Source organism: Protopterus annectens, chromosome 2.part2 (genome assembly GCF_019279795.1).
Source record: "Protopterus annectens isolate FY-2018-M chromosome 2.part2, PAN1.0, whole genome shotgun sequence".
Taxonomy (NCBI): domain Eukaryota; kingdom Metazoa; phylum Chordata; order Ceratodontiformes; family Protopteridae; genus Protopterus; species Protopterus annectens.
This window is the reverse complement of record NC_056730.1, coordinates 934,695,208-934,710,520: the sequence shown is the minus strand read 5'-3', so window position 1 is coordinate 934,710,520 and position 15,313 is coordinate 934,695,208. Positions and strand designations below refer to the sequence as shown.

Genomic DNA, 15,313 nt, shown 5'->3' with positions numbered 1-15,313 from the left:
ACAAAAAAAACTTTAACCTTCCTATTTTCCTTAATGAACTCAAAGAATGTAACTGGTCAGCTCTAAAACACCTCCCACTTGATGAAGCTGTTACCCATTTCAACAACAAATTCCTCCACATTCTTGACCATCACGCCCCCCTCGCTTAATTAGAACAGGATCCAAAGCTGCCCCTTGGCTTTCTAAAGAAACCAAGAAAACAATGCTTTTAAGGAATAAACTATGGACAAAATGGAGAACTACTAAAAACCCAACTGACCATCAAAACTTCAAACACCTTAGAAATACTACAAAAAAACTCACCCATCTTGATAAAAAGAATTATTACCTTCAATATCAACAAAATCAAAATCTTAACCCCAAAAGATTCTGGTCAGGAATCAATAAACTGCTCCATCCAGGGAATACCAAAACACCTACTCCAGCTAACTTAGCTCAGACCCCTCCCAATAAAATAGCCAATACGTTCAACAATTTCTTCTCTGAAACATTCACCTCTCTAGCAAAGACCATGGTTCCCCCCTCTTCCCTTCAAAAGACCTCTCCTCAAAATAACACCCCCACTCTAAAATTTAGTACAGTCTCCACAATCTATATACGTAAGTTACTCTCAAAACTTAAACCATGCACTCCTTCAGCAGACCAACTACCAGCTGAATATCTGCAGCTAGCAGCAGCAGAACTAGCATACCCAGTCTCCATCTTAATTAACAAAACAATAACCGAATCTACTATTCCCTCCCTCTGGAAAGTCTCCCATATCATTCCTCTACATGAAGGAGGAAACACTAATGAACTTTCTAATTTCCATCCTATAGCCTTCCTATCACCATTATCTAAACTTATGGAACGCTGTGTACATCAACAACTATTACATCATCTTTTACATAATAGCCTACTTGCAGACTCCCAACATGGTTTTAGACCTTTCCATAGCACTTCCACTGCTCTTCTCTCCTTCACAGACATTATCAACAAAAATCACAATAACAACCTATTCCCCTTTGCTTTGTTTCTTGACCTCTCTAAAGCCTTTGATATGGTGAACCATCAACTTCTGCTAGACACTTTGAAATCTCTCTCACTCGACTCTTTGGCATTGCACTGGTTTGACTCTTATTTGAAAGATCGAAAACAAGCAGTGCTTTGGGCCAGCCATCTATCCTCTCAGCTCCCAGTCACTATCGGTGTCCCTCAGGGATCCATCTTAGGTCCCCTTCTCTTCTCCATATTTATAAATAACCTGTCTACTTCACTCCCAACATCCACATGTATTCAGTATGCAGATGATTCACCTCTCATCTGTTCTGCTGTATCTCCAGCTGAACTTCATTCTTCCACCCAAAAAGTCTTTACGGCAGCAGAAAAATGGTTCCAACATATCTGTCTCCTCCTCAATCCCAAAAAAAATAAACTATTACTCTTCTCTCCAACCCTTAAATCCGCCCCTTTCTCCTTTTCTATTGTGTCTGACAATGGCACAATCATTACACCTGATTGTTCCACTAAACTACTAGGCTTTACAATAGATAATCAACTAAACTTTGATTGCCACATTGACCTAACCATCAAAGCTGGTAATAAAAATATAGGTGCCCTCTATAGACTTAAGCCCTTTCTAACAGCAACCAGCAGGGTGTCTCTAGCCCAAACTCATCTCATCTCTACATTATTGTATGCCTCTCCATCTTTTATCAACCTTTCAAAATCTAACCTTCAGAAACTTGCCACAACCTACCATAGCATAGCCAGGTTTGCCACAGGTTCCCCATTTCGTACCCATCACTGTGTTAATCTCAAAAAGCTTGACTGGCTTGAACTTCAAAATCTTATTCTCCTACATCAATTAGCTATCACCTATAAAATTCTCCACTACTCTACTAATACACCAATATTTAATAACCTTGTGGCCCCTTACAGGAATCTTACTTCCCTTCGCTCAGCTAACAAACTACTAGTAGCTACTCTCAAATCACACAATAAATCTGGTGACTCCTTGTTCACAAATGTTGTTGGCTCATACTGGAATAAACTTCCTATAGAACTGACTACTTTAGGCTCATCACAACTTTTCAAGAAACAACTAAGGAACTATTTCAAATCTAACTGGCTATGCCCTTGCTCTAATCCTGACTGACCTCAGCATCCAACTCTTTTTACTGTTCTCTCCACTACTCTTCTACTCGTCTCTATCACTAGTACTACCCTTCCTCTGTAGCTCACCTAGTATCCACTTGGATACTACTTTTCCTATAACGACATTTTCTCTTTTACTTGTTACACTACTGCAACCTGCCATCTCTCCTCTTATTTAAACCTACATGTTGCTCCCTGCTGTGCACATCTACTTCTTAAAACTTGTGCCCTGGCATAAAATATTTATCCTAATTGTTAATACTGTAAATATTGTACACAAAATATTTATCATAATTGTTAATACTGTAAATATTGTACACAAAATATTTATCATAATTGTTAATACTGTAAATATTGTACAAACTCTCGTCTGACTTACTGTTTTCACTTTCTTTCAATGTTTCTACTCCTGCTTTTGCATAGAATATGAGAATAGGAATCCTCACTTTATTTTATATTTTTGTTAAAGTGCTTCTGTACTGTTACTATGCTATATAGGAATTGTTCTCTAGATACATATAATTTGTATATTACTGTGCTGTTTTTTATGTTATTTACTAGTATATAGTGGAGCTTTTCTCCTCGGGCCTCTGCTGAAAATGGACATGTATCCAGCCAGACTAGCCCGGTCAACAAATGTAAAATAAATAAAATAAAAATAAAAAACATAAACCATTTAAAATCTGCCAATCATTAAGTTATTGGAGTAGTAGACAAACTCAAGTCATTCCAGTTCTAACCCACATTATAAAAGTTAAACAGTTCACCTACTACAATTAATGATTTACGTATGTAGATTATTAATTCACTTTGAACCGTACTCTCAACTGTCCAGATTTTCAGAATGTCCAGATTTTTGCCTCATATTTTTGGTCTGTTCCTCATAAAATTTGTGTTTTTTCTGGCAAATCACTGAGGAATAAAAGCACTAAAAATGATATACATTTTGGTTTCAGACTTCATATCCTCCAGCAAATACATGCTAACACAAATCTCATTATTCCAGCAACTTTCTAAGTTTATAAGCATCCTTCACAACTGTACAGATTTTTGACTCATATTTTGGTCCGTTTCTCTAAAATTCTGGCTTTCTGGCAAATCATTGAGGACTGAAGTCAGAAAATAATGGCACACATTTGAGTTTCAGACTTCATATACTTCAGAAAATTCATGCTAATGCATAATCTGTTCTTCTATCCACTTTCTAAGTTTGTAAGAGCAATATTTAAAAACAGTCCCTACTTGTATGCCTTTGGCCCCCATTATTTGTGCCTATGTCTAGATTTCTTGCTCTAACAGGTAAAGGTATATTTACAAGAGCAACATTTAAAATCTGTCCCTATTTTGTGCCTCTATTATTTTACGCTTCATTCAGATTTTTTGTACTGAGAGGTTGAGAGGTATGCTTTGAACCTGTTACGTTTATTGAAAAGCAGCACTTTTAGCTAATGCCTGAAACTGCACTAAGTAGTACATTCAGCAACTAATTTAAGTTTGCCTGTCCTGTCAAAATACTCCTCTCAGACATGTAAAATATAAGCAATAAATGCCTGCTTATAACTTCAGAAGGAAGGTTGTGGGTACATTCCCAGAACATGAGCACCAAACAGGGATACCGTGGTTATGAAGCAATGCAGTTACTAGATTCTAAGATGGACAGGCAGAAGACGAGCATGCCATCATGAAGGTGGAGGTAGCTGCCTCTTTTTGCCATTGCACACCCACATGGTATAAGCCTGCCACTTGGGGAAGATAGCGCTTCATCAAAAAAAAAAAAATGCTATCCAAAACTACAATGACCCTGCCTTTCCTCTACTCCCCAGCCATGGAGAGATCCAGAGCCTAATGACTGAGAAGTTACCCAACCACATTGGCAATACCCATCATGCAAAGAAATATATTTGAGATATGTCCCGACTAAAGAGGTGACCCTTGAACAGAAGTTGCTATGAAAGATCCAGGAGATCCAAAGTCAGCAGTAGCAGGGCAAACAAAAAATAAATAAATAAAAATAATTTTATTTATTTATTTATTTTACATTTATTTTACATTTGTTGATGGTCCGACTGGACTGGATACATATCCGCAGCGGAGAGAGTCAGCTCCAGACATACAGACATTTAAATAATTTAGAAGTATTACACATATCCTGGGGAGAAAAGCTCCAGACATAATAATTATAGTAAGTATATTGGGTAAATAACAACATTAAGTAAAAGGTACAAAGAAAAAGTAGATAGCACAATGATTTCAAACATAGGTCATACATGGTAATAATAGATTGGTAGAGACAGATCATCCCATAGGCAATTCATCATATTCATAGGAGACATAGTGTTAATGTTATCAGGTAGTGAGTTCCAGTATTTACCGACAGAGTTGGGCAAGAGGAGTCACCTGCAGTGTGGTTTGATTTGGTCATAAGTACTAATAGTTTGGTGGGTTGCAGATGGTAGTTGAACCTTAGATCATCTGGTAGAGTGCCTGTTGAATAGAGAGGGGGGGTATTTGATAAGTATCAATCTATCTATAGTACTAGCCTTGTTGATTACTTGGCCTATTGGGTGAGGTTATGGTTTGGGTAAATCCTTGGAGGTTAATGTGGGTCATTGGAGGTTGAGTGGAACAGGCTGACCAGTCTATGTTGGCGTCCGAGGAGGATAGTTGCTTTCCTGTGGTTGATGTTGAGCCAGGTCAGAATTCCTCCTCAAGTGTGTGTCAATGTTCTTCCTGGGGAATGTACAGACAATGTTTATGCTTTTTTTTGTTTTGTTAATGTGTTGCAATGATAATTTTCGGTCTGTGTTTAATTAGGGGGTTGTGGTAAGGTGGCCATGGTTAGTGGTATGGTGGACTAGAGAGTACTGCTACCACCCTTGCCTTTTTATGTGGGTGCGATCAATGTATGCATGTTGTTGCACCCGGGGCACTTCAGTGTCTTTGTTGGCAGGGTGTTTTTCTGTCTTTTTGTTGAGAGAGGCTCAGGTACCAGGAGATACTACTGCCAGGAGGTGTTGTGCTGTTGTTTGTTATGTTGATGTTTATGTGGTGACAAGCCAGGAAGTGAGTAGGGGTTGGGTGAGTTGGGTTGAGTAGGGGTTTATTTTATCTGAGAGATTGGGCATAGATGAGGTGTTTGGGGGTTGGGTGGGGTCACCACTTCCATCCTTGGTAGTTTTTTATTCTGATTAAAATAAATAAATGAAAAGCTAATGAAAAAGAGTGGTTTGCTGAAAGCAGGAGAATTCAATACTGTGAGACCCAAACTCAAAACGGTGCATGTGGCTTAGGGAAAAAAGCAGCAAAATGGGAAATTCATTACATACAGAAACTTTTTTTGCACAGGGGTACTCCCAGATCATGGTAGCATAGAGAGAGGGGAGAGCAGTTTTACACTTAGTATGCATTTCCTCCTAATCACACACAGACTTTGAGTTCTGAGAAATACATATACCGTCCTTGAAGTCAGATTGGGAACATCTCTCTCGCTATACATATATATATATATATATATATATATATATATATATATATATATATATATCTACACACACATACACAAACATATGCACATGCACACACACGCATACAGTTATAATTCATTTCACTGACACACCATAGTATTGACTCATAAATCACTGAAATGTTTAACTGAAAACACATTTCACAGGAAACTATAGAAGACTACAGACAATTACTGCTGACGTAGTTTAGTGTCTTATGATCACAGGAACTTCAAGGCAATTTGTTGACAGCACCATTAATAGCTCACCAATGCTACCTTTATGTAGTATCTCATCATATGTTTTTGAAGTCTGATTTTGTGGGCCAGCAATGACTCACTGTGTGCGTGTGGTGTTTTTTCTTCATGGCTGTGCCACCATGTAGTTAGTATAGTAATGTAGGGAGGTGTGGAATGCAGGACTCTTGTGCGAAACAAAATAAAGAAAAACAAAAGAAAAGTTCATGTATATGACAGTTTCAATAGGATGTGACTCAGATGTGTTTTCAGTGAATTTTTGTCAGTGATTTGTGAACCAATGAATGTCAGTTTTCAGAAAAGAAATATACTCATATTTATATATGTAAAAATAGCAAAAAGGGGCTGTGCACACAAACACACACCTATATATATATATATATATATATATATATATATATATATATATATATATATATATATATATATATATATATGGTTTCACTTCATAATCCCCTCCCTTCCCACCTACTTTATCTTCCAAAGCTAACCCCTACTCCTCTCCTTCTCCCTACATACATACTATACTTTCTTCTACCATGCCTTACCAATACCAATACCAATGTTTTCTATCACTCTTACTCCTGACCACTCTTACCACAACTTACCTCTTAACCTCCTATGAACAACCACTCTTATCGCCTCTTATCATCCCTTCCAAACAAACTCTAACATCTTTTCCTGCTTTATCTACAACCTTCCTTAATGCCATCTTCAAGCCTAGTTTCTTTCAAGCTAAATATCATTGAATAAATCATATTAAATACTCCATCTTAAGCAATAAAAAATTACTTTACCACTATTGTAAACCTCCCCAATATTACAATTTCATATTACTCCACTCATTAAAAGATGGAGGCATCCACCCCAACCCAGGCCAAGCCCTACCCCATCCCCCACTAACTACAATCTATACCATACGATCCCTTTACCTTCTACCGAACCCTCCAAATCACTCTCAATAGCCCATCTCAACATACGTTGTATATGCAACAAAATACCACAAGTTCATGGCCTTCTGGATGTTCAGCAATTCGATATCCTCTGTTTAACCGAAGCATGACTTAAACCCACAATAAAAGACATGGAAATCATCCCCCCAGGCTATAGCATCTTTCAACAAGACCGTTTAAATAAAGGTGGAGGGGTTGCAATTATCTATAAAACAGGACTACAAATCAGCAAAATGAATTATAACCTACCTTCTGCTAACAACATAGAAATAATTATTTCTAAACTGCAGCTTAACTCCCATAAATCAGTTTACATCATCTGCACCTACCTTCCCCCAGGTAAAAATCTAACTATATTAGAAGACCTCCTAAACTGGCTTTCTTCTAATCTCCCTCAAGAAACAATTCTGCTAGGAGACTTTAATATTGATTGGAATTTATGTAACACCAATCCTTCTTCCCTTATCAACCTGCATGGCTTCTCACAAGCTATAAACTCTCCAACTAGAACAAATAAACTTAATAATAAAGAAACCATCTTAGACTGGATACTAACAAATTGTCCACAACAAAACTATACACAGGAACCCTCCCGGTGACCACTCTCTCATATATATTATCAGACATAAAACAAGCTTACATATCCCCTCTTCAGTCAGAACCATCCGTAGCAAAAAACACCTTGACCATGAACTGTTTCTAACCGAACTTAAACAATGTAACTGGTCTCCCCTTAAGTCTCTCCCTATAGATGAAGCAGTTAACTACTTTAATACTACCTTCCTAGCAATCCTAGACCAAAAAGCCCCAATGCGTTCCATAAGAATGAAAAATAAACCAGCTCCAAGGCTCTCAAATCACACTAGGAAACTAATCCTCAGTAGAAACAAATCTTGGGCTAAATGGCGGTCCACAAAGGACATAACTGATCACCAAACCTTTAAACAACAAAGAAATATAACAAAAAAGCTATCCTACAAGACAAAAATAACTTTTATATACAGTTACAACAATCATCTCTTCAACAACCTCAAAAATTCTGGTCTACTATTAACACACTACTATCCCCAGGCAGAGTTGAATCACCTAATCCACTAGGCTCCAACCCTGACTGTCCAATGCAAACAGCTAATGCCTTTAATTCTTTCTTTACTACTACTATACTAAATCTAGCAAATCAGCAAAACCCAGATACCTCTAATTTGCCCAGTCCAAGCTCTACTCCTCCCCCTTTTCACCTTGAACCTATACCCACCTCCTATATCTCTTCCCTACTTCAAAAACTAAAACCTAATATCCCCTCAGCTGACAAGCTACCAGCCGAATACCTCAAAATAGGAGCCAAAGCCATTGCCTACCCAATCTCCATATTGATCAATAGAACCTTAAAAGAAGGTTTAATCCCATCAATCTGGAAAATCTCATATATTATTCCTCTTCACAAAGGTGGCGACTCTACTGAGTTCTCTAACTTTCGTCCCATTGCTCTACTCTCCCCACTTGCTAAAATCATGGAGAAATGTATCCATAAACAACTTATAACCCACCTACTCCACCACCAGCTCCTAGCTAACTGTCAACACGGTTTTAGACCATTTCATAGAACCACCACAGCCTTACTATCCTTTACCAACTGTATCAACAAAAATCGTAACAATAATACTCTATCCTCTGCTTTCTTTGTAGACCTATCTAAAGCCTTCAACATGGTTAATCATCAACTTCTCCTCCACCTACTGAAGTCCCTCTCCTTCGACTATCCAGCCATGAACTAGTTCACAGCCTATCTGGATCAGTGAAAACAAGCAGTTCTCTGGCAAAACATCTTTCCGACCTTCTTCCTACCTCTCTAGGTGTCCCACAAGGCTCTATTTTAGGTTCATTACTGTTTTCCATTTTCATAAATTACCTTCATCTCTTATTCCACAGTCTACCTGTATTCAATATGCTGATGACTCTACTATCATTTGTTCTGCCTCATCCCAAACTGATCTTCATTTTCTCACACAAAAAGCCTTCTCTACTATTGAAAAATGGTTCTCCAACCACTGTCTTCTCCTTAACCCCCCAAAAAAAACAAATGACTGCTCTTTACTCCCTCTCATCTATCGCCCCCTCTTCATTTCACACTTACATCTAACAATGGTACCGTTATCTCTCCTGACCCCACCACCAAACTGCTTGGAATTACTATTGACAATCAACTAAAGTTTGACACACACAAATTCCACAATTAAATCTACTAACAAAAAACTTGGATCCCTTTATCGCATCAAACCTTTCCTGACACCAGTAGCCAGAGCCACAATAGCTAGAACCCACTTAATCTCTACCCTGTTATATGCTTCCCCCATGTATACCAATCTTTCTAAAAATAATCTTAACAAACTTACTAGATCATACAATAATATTGCTAGATTTGCTACCAACTCTCCTTACAGGACCCACCACTGTCTGAATCTAAAACAGCTAGCGTGGCTTGAATTACCACACCTACTACAATTTAACCAACTTATAATCGCCTACAAAGCCCTACACCAACTCGATAACACCCCGATTTTCTCTACCCTTATAAAACCATATAATAACTTGAAGAATCTTCACTCTGCCAACAAAATGTTGATACACACTTCCTTCTCTAATAACTTAGCAGGTGGTTCTTTATTCTCGAACTCAGTTGGTAAAATATGGAATCAATTACCAAATGACCTCACTACCCTCACCTCTCTCTCACTATTTAAAACTAACCTAAGACTTTTCTTCTCCAATCACTGGTTATGCTCTTGTACCAACCCTGACTAACCATTTTTTTCTCTAACTATCTGTCAACCACAAAATATTATTCTCAATCATAATCTCTACGTCTAACCATTCCTTAAACTAACCCTCCTCCTTATTCATAGCACTCTCTCTCCTGAGTACTACTTCATATCTTTAACTCTTCTACCCATTTTTTTTCTCAGTCTTATTCAAATTTTTGTTAACTGGAGAGGTATTATTCTATATTAATGCCATTGCCAAACTTTTTGCTTTGGATGTTTCAAAATGTTGTTTTAAAATGTTTAATCTATAAATGTTAAATCTAAATGTTATTTTATGTTTTTGTATGTTTTTATGATGCTGTGTAACTGGAGCTTTTCTCCCCGGGCCTCCACTGAAAATGGACATGCATCCAGTTGGACTAGGCCGGTCAACAAATGTAAAATAAATAAATAAAAATAAAATAATCTTGAATTGCTGAAATCTCAGATTTCAGCATTTCGAGACCACGAAGCCGAAATTTCAGAATGCCAAAAGAGCATAAGAGCGAATTTGAATATCTCAAATCCGCGCTTATGCATTTCCATGTTACATTAAGTGTCTGTTTGGGATGGTGCTCGGAATGTCAGGTAAGTGAGTGTATGTGAGCGTTTTTCTGACTTGTACGTGTAGGTTAGGTTAGGGAGGTGTAAGTTGAGGTGTGAGTGTTGGATGTGTTGGTGTGTGTGAATGCAGAATGTCTGTGTGTGATTGTTTTCTTTTTTCTGTTTGTGTGATCTCAGACTTGGTATATACAAGTAGGGGGGTGAAAGTGGTGCAGGGGGACTTGCCCCCTGCATTTCTGTATTGTAGGTGTCTGCCTGTGTGGTGTTTTGGTGTATTTATTTGTTTTGTGGTGTGGTGTGTGCTGTGTTCTGGTTTTGGCTTTGTCAGTGTCGGTGCTGTGATAGTTTCAACTTCATGGTCTCGAAATACTGAAATTTGAGATTTCAGCAATTTGAGATTATTAAGTGAAACTATATATATAGTGAAACTTCCAACATTGACTTTGGCACTCACACTACAGTGCGGAATGGGAATATTCCCTTTTCCCCGCTGTAGTGCGATCTTGGAGTTGGTATATTTAAGTGGGGGGGGGGTGTGGGGGGCACCACCCCACATGGTGGGTGTAGGGGGGCTTGCCCTCCTGCAAAAACAATTTTTAGTGTTTTTTTTTCGGTTGCCCGGGGATCTAGATGTCAGCTAAAGTGCACTTTCATTAAAGTGAACTTTTGCTGAAGTGTGGGTCTTCTATTCTATTTCGAAGAAGTGTTCTTTCCATGTAAAGCAGTAGACCTATATATATATATATATATATATATATATATATATATATATATATATATATATTATATATATATACACACACACACACACACACACACACACACACACACACACACATATATACAGTCGATCTAAAAAGTGTACATAACCCCTGTTAAAATGGCAGGTTTTTGTGATATAAAAAAAATGAGACCACAGTAAATCATTTCAAAACTTTTCTCACCTTTAATGTGACCTATAACCTGTACAATTCAATTGAAAAATAAATCTGTTAGGGGAAAAATATAAAAAATAAAAAATGCACAATATGCTGGTTGCATTAGTGTGCACACCCTTAAACTAATACTTTGCTGTGTGCGCACACCCTTAAACTAATGCTTTGTTACAGCACCTTTTGCTTTAATTACAGCATTCAGTCTTCTTGGGTACACACCTGCCATCAATTAAAGAGACTCTGATTAACCCTAAATAAAGTTCAGCTGGCCTAGTAGGATTTTCCTGACATTTACTTAATTGTCTGCTACAGCAAAAGCCATGGTTCGCAGAAAGCTTACAAAACATTAAAGGGATCTCATTGTTGAAAGGTGTCAGTCAGGGGAAGGGTACAAAAAAATTTCCACAGCAGTGGATATACCATAGAACACAGTGAAGACAGTCATCAAAAAGTGGAGAAAATGTGGGATAACAGTGACGTTGCAAAGAGCTGGCCGTCCCTCCAAAATTGATGAAAAGACAAGACAAAAACTGGGCAGGGAGGCTGCCAAGAGACATACAGCAAGAGTGAAGGAGCTGCAGAAATTTCTGGCAAGTACGGGTTGTGTACTACATGTGACAACAATCTCCCATATTCTCCATATGTCTGGACTACGGGATAAAGTTGCAAGATGGAAGCCTTTTCTTACACAGAAAAACATCCAGGCCCGGCTAAAATTTGCAAAACAATACATCAAATCTCCCAAAACCATGTGGGAAAATGTGTTATGGTCTGATGAGCCCAAGGTTGAACTTTTTGGCCACAATTCCAAAAGGTATGCTTGGCACAAAAACAACACTTCGCATCACCAAAAGAACACCATCCCCACGGTGAAGCATGGTGATGGCAGTATCATGCTTTGGGGTTGCTTTTCTTCAGCTGGAACTGGAGCTTTAGTCAAGGTGGAGGGAATTATGTACAGTTCCAAATACCAGTCACTTTTGCCCCAAGACCTTCAGACATCTACTAGAAAGCTGTAGATGAAGAGAAATTTCATCTTTCAACATGACAATGAACCCAAGCATACACCAAATCAAGAAAAAAATGGCTTCACCAGAAGAAAATTAAAGTTTTGGAATGGCCCAGCCAGAGCCTAGACCTAAATCCAATAGAGAATCTGTGGGGTGACCAGAAGAGGGCTGTGCATAAGAGATGTCATCGCAATCTGACAGATTTGGAGCGGTTTAGCAAGTACGAGTGGGCAAATATTGCCAAGTCAAGCTGTGCCATGCTGACAGACTCCTACCCAAGAAGACTGAATGCTGTAATTAAATCAAATGGAGCTTAAACATGGGGTTGGGAGGATGGCCTAGTGGTCAAAGTGTTTGCCTTACAAAGACAAGGTGCAGGGTTTGAGCCTCATAAGGAATAACTGACTAGGCTTACAATGGCTTGCAAGGGCAGTTAGCCTAGTACTAACCTATGAACAAAATATTATATTATTATTTAAGAGTGTGCTCACCTATGCAACCAGCTTGCTGTATGATTTTTATTTTTTATATTTTCCCTAACAGGTCTGTTTATTTTTCAATTGAATTGTACAGGTTATAGGTCACATTAAAGGTTGGAAAAGTTTTGAAAAGATTTATTGTGGTCTAAAAAATGCGCATAATATCAAAAGCCTTTAATGCCATCAGAAATGATGGAATAATCACATGATTGCTTCTGACACCATTACTTTGTAGGAGGTTGTGGAAAAGCAGGGTGAGGGTGTGGAGGGGCAAACACAAAATGTGAGGTGTTTTTTTTTTAATTTTTTGTTGTTTTGATCCTTTGGGATCAATGTTTTTATGTTTGACTTTTTATTACTTTAATGTTTCAAAGTACATCCATATATCACATGCTAGCATAGTGAGATCCGATTATGCCCTTCACTTTATTAACAGAAACAGGTGAAAGTGTTTTAAAATAATAATTTTGTGGTGAGAATAAGTGAACAAGTTGAGACACATGAATTTACTTAACTCACATACCTATACATATTACTTGGATGTTTACCATTTCATTTTTTTTTAATATAGCTATATGTATGAGTGTGTGTGTGTGTGTGTGTGTGTGTATATATATATATATATATATATATATATATATATATATATATATATAGATAGATACGAACATTTTGTTGGACACTTACGTGGATTTAAAATCGAGTAATCACAAGGCTGAATAGTAAAAACAGAACCTTTTGAATGCTTAAAACTGAAAGCACAGAAGCAATTTGTTCTTGCAAAACCACTGTTAATGATGATTTTACAGCAAAATTCAAACTGGTTCGAATGTCGAATATCGTTTTTACCATATTCGACATATGGTAAAAACTGCATTCACATTTTCAGCCATTTGAATCAATAAAACAAGTCAAATATATTCTATCTTTCAAAAAAATTATGGTAAAGCTATGTATACATATATATATATATATATATATATATATATATATATATATATATATATATATATATATATATATATATATATATATATATATATATGTGTGTGTGTGTGTGTGTATAGGGTCTATATTAGAACGTCAAAATTTCATTATTTCGAACATTCCAACATCAACCCCTATTCACGAATGGGAAAGAATTTGGTTGTCCGTTTCTGTTGTTTCGCTATTTTCAGCGCTGTGGTGGAAAGTTACGGGTCAGGTTCATGTAAGTGTGCGATTGGACGTGGGTTAGGTGAGTTAGGGTACGAAGGAAGTATGTGTGCGAGTGTGTGGACGTGAGGGTTAGGGCGGGTTAGGTGGGTTAGGACGTGGGTGAAGTGAGTGTGCGATAGTGACAGACCTTAGGGTTTGGGTTAAGGTAAATGGATAATTAGTGGTGTTTGTACAGTTTAGTGTAGGGTTAACTGCAAGGGTTTGAGTGTATGTGTGTGGATTCCTGTTTGTTTGGTGTGCTTGTGTTGTGTGTATGTGTTTTGGAACAGCGAATTTTTTCCCTAGGAAAAAATTCGCTGTTCTGAATGTTCGATGTTGTCAGCGTTCGCTGAATAGGGGTCGATATTAGAACATTCAAAATAATGAAATTTCGATGTTCTAATATAGACCCATATAGACATATATATATATATATATATATATATATATATATACATATATATATATATATATATATATATATATATATATATATATATCATATCGAATTTCAGAATCTCGAGCCTATAAAGTGGAAATCCTAAAAGAGTGAAAACCCAGAAGGGCAAAATTCAAAATCTTGCATTTCGGAGATGTTGAATTAGTGGTTCTGGTGTTGCACTGTGTTCATGGATTCAGGTAAGTGTTTATGTTTTACAGGTTTTGGGTAGGGGCTGTAGTTTGTGTTAGTGTGTTTTTTTACTGTGATGTGTGTGTGTGCATGGGGAATGTAGCTTGTGTGGTGGTGTTTCATGTGCTTGTGTGTGTAGTGTGACCTTGGAGTTAGTATATTTAAGTAGGGGGCTGCAGGGGGGCATGCCTCCCTGCTTGTATGTAGGATAGGGTTGTGTGTTTGTGTGTGGGGAGAAAGGTGTGTGTATGTGTATGTGTGTGGTGTGTGTGTAGTATAGAAGTCGTCATTTTGAATTTCTAGCTTCTGGGTTTGAGATCTTTTAGGATTTCCACTTTATGGGCTCGAGATTCTGAAATTTGATATTTCAGAATTTCGAGCATGTACAGTGAATCCATATATATATATATATATATATATATATATATGTGTGTGTGTGTGTGTATATGTATATGTATATATACACACACACACACACACACATGTATGTAAAGCTTTTCCCCTCCCTTATGTTTTCTGAGCCTGGGAATACTCACGTTTTCACATTTGGTTATTCCTTTAGTTTTGTCTTTCTACTAGACCTAACTTGACTCTTTTGGCTCTAGATGATTGTCACTGTAGAAGTGACACCACAATACCATGTGCAGAAATGGGATAAGGGGTTGTGGATGGATGCATGGATGGAACTAACTTTCATAAAATACAGCAATACTTAATGGCTTGATTTTAGGAATACAGTTGCAGTTCCCACACTGAATAAGACACCGACAGCATATTGCATCCCATAAAGATGCACTTGCTCGTGCTTCTTTTTATTTTTCTTCTGATTCACACACACTTTTGCTAT

The 15,313-nt window shown here is 37.5% G+C and overlaps 1 protein-coding gene across 1 annotated transcript in view; it reads right to left on the bottom strand.

The window, feature by feature from the left end:
• LOC122795855 (xanthine dehydrogenase-like) overlaps positions 1 to 15,313 on the bottom strand; it is a 5,725,158-nt gene that overhangs the window by 1,533,123 nt on the left and 4,176,722 nt on the right. The gene's annotated exons all lie outside the window — the stretch shown is intronic.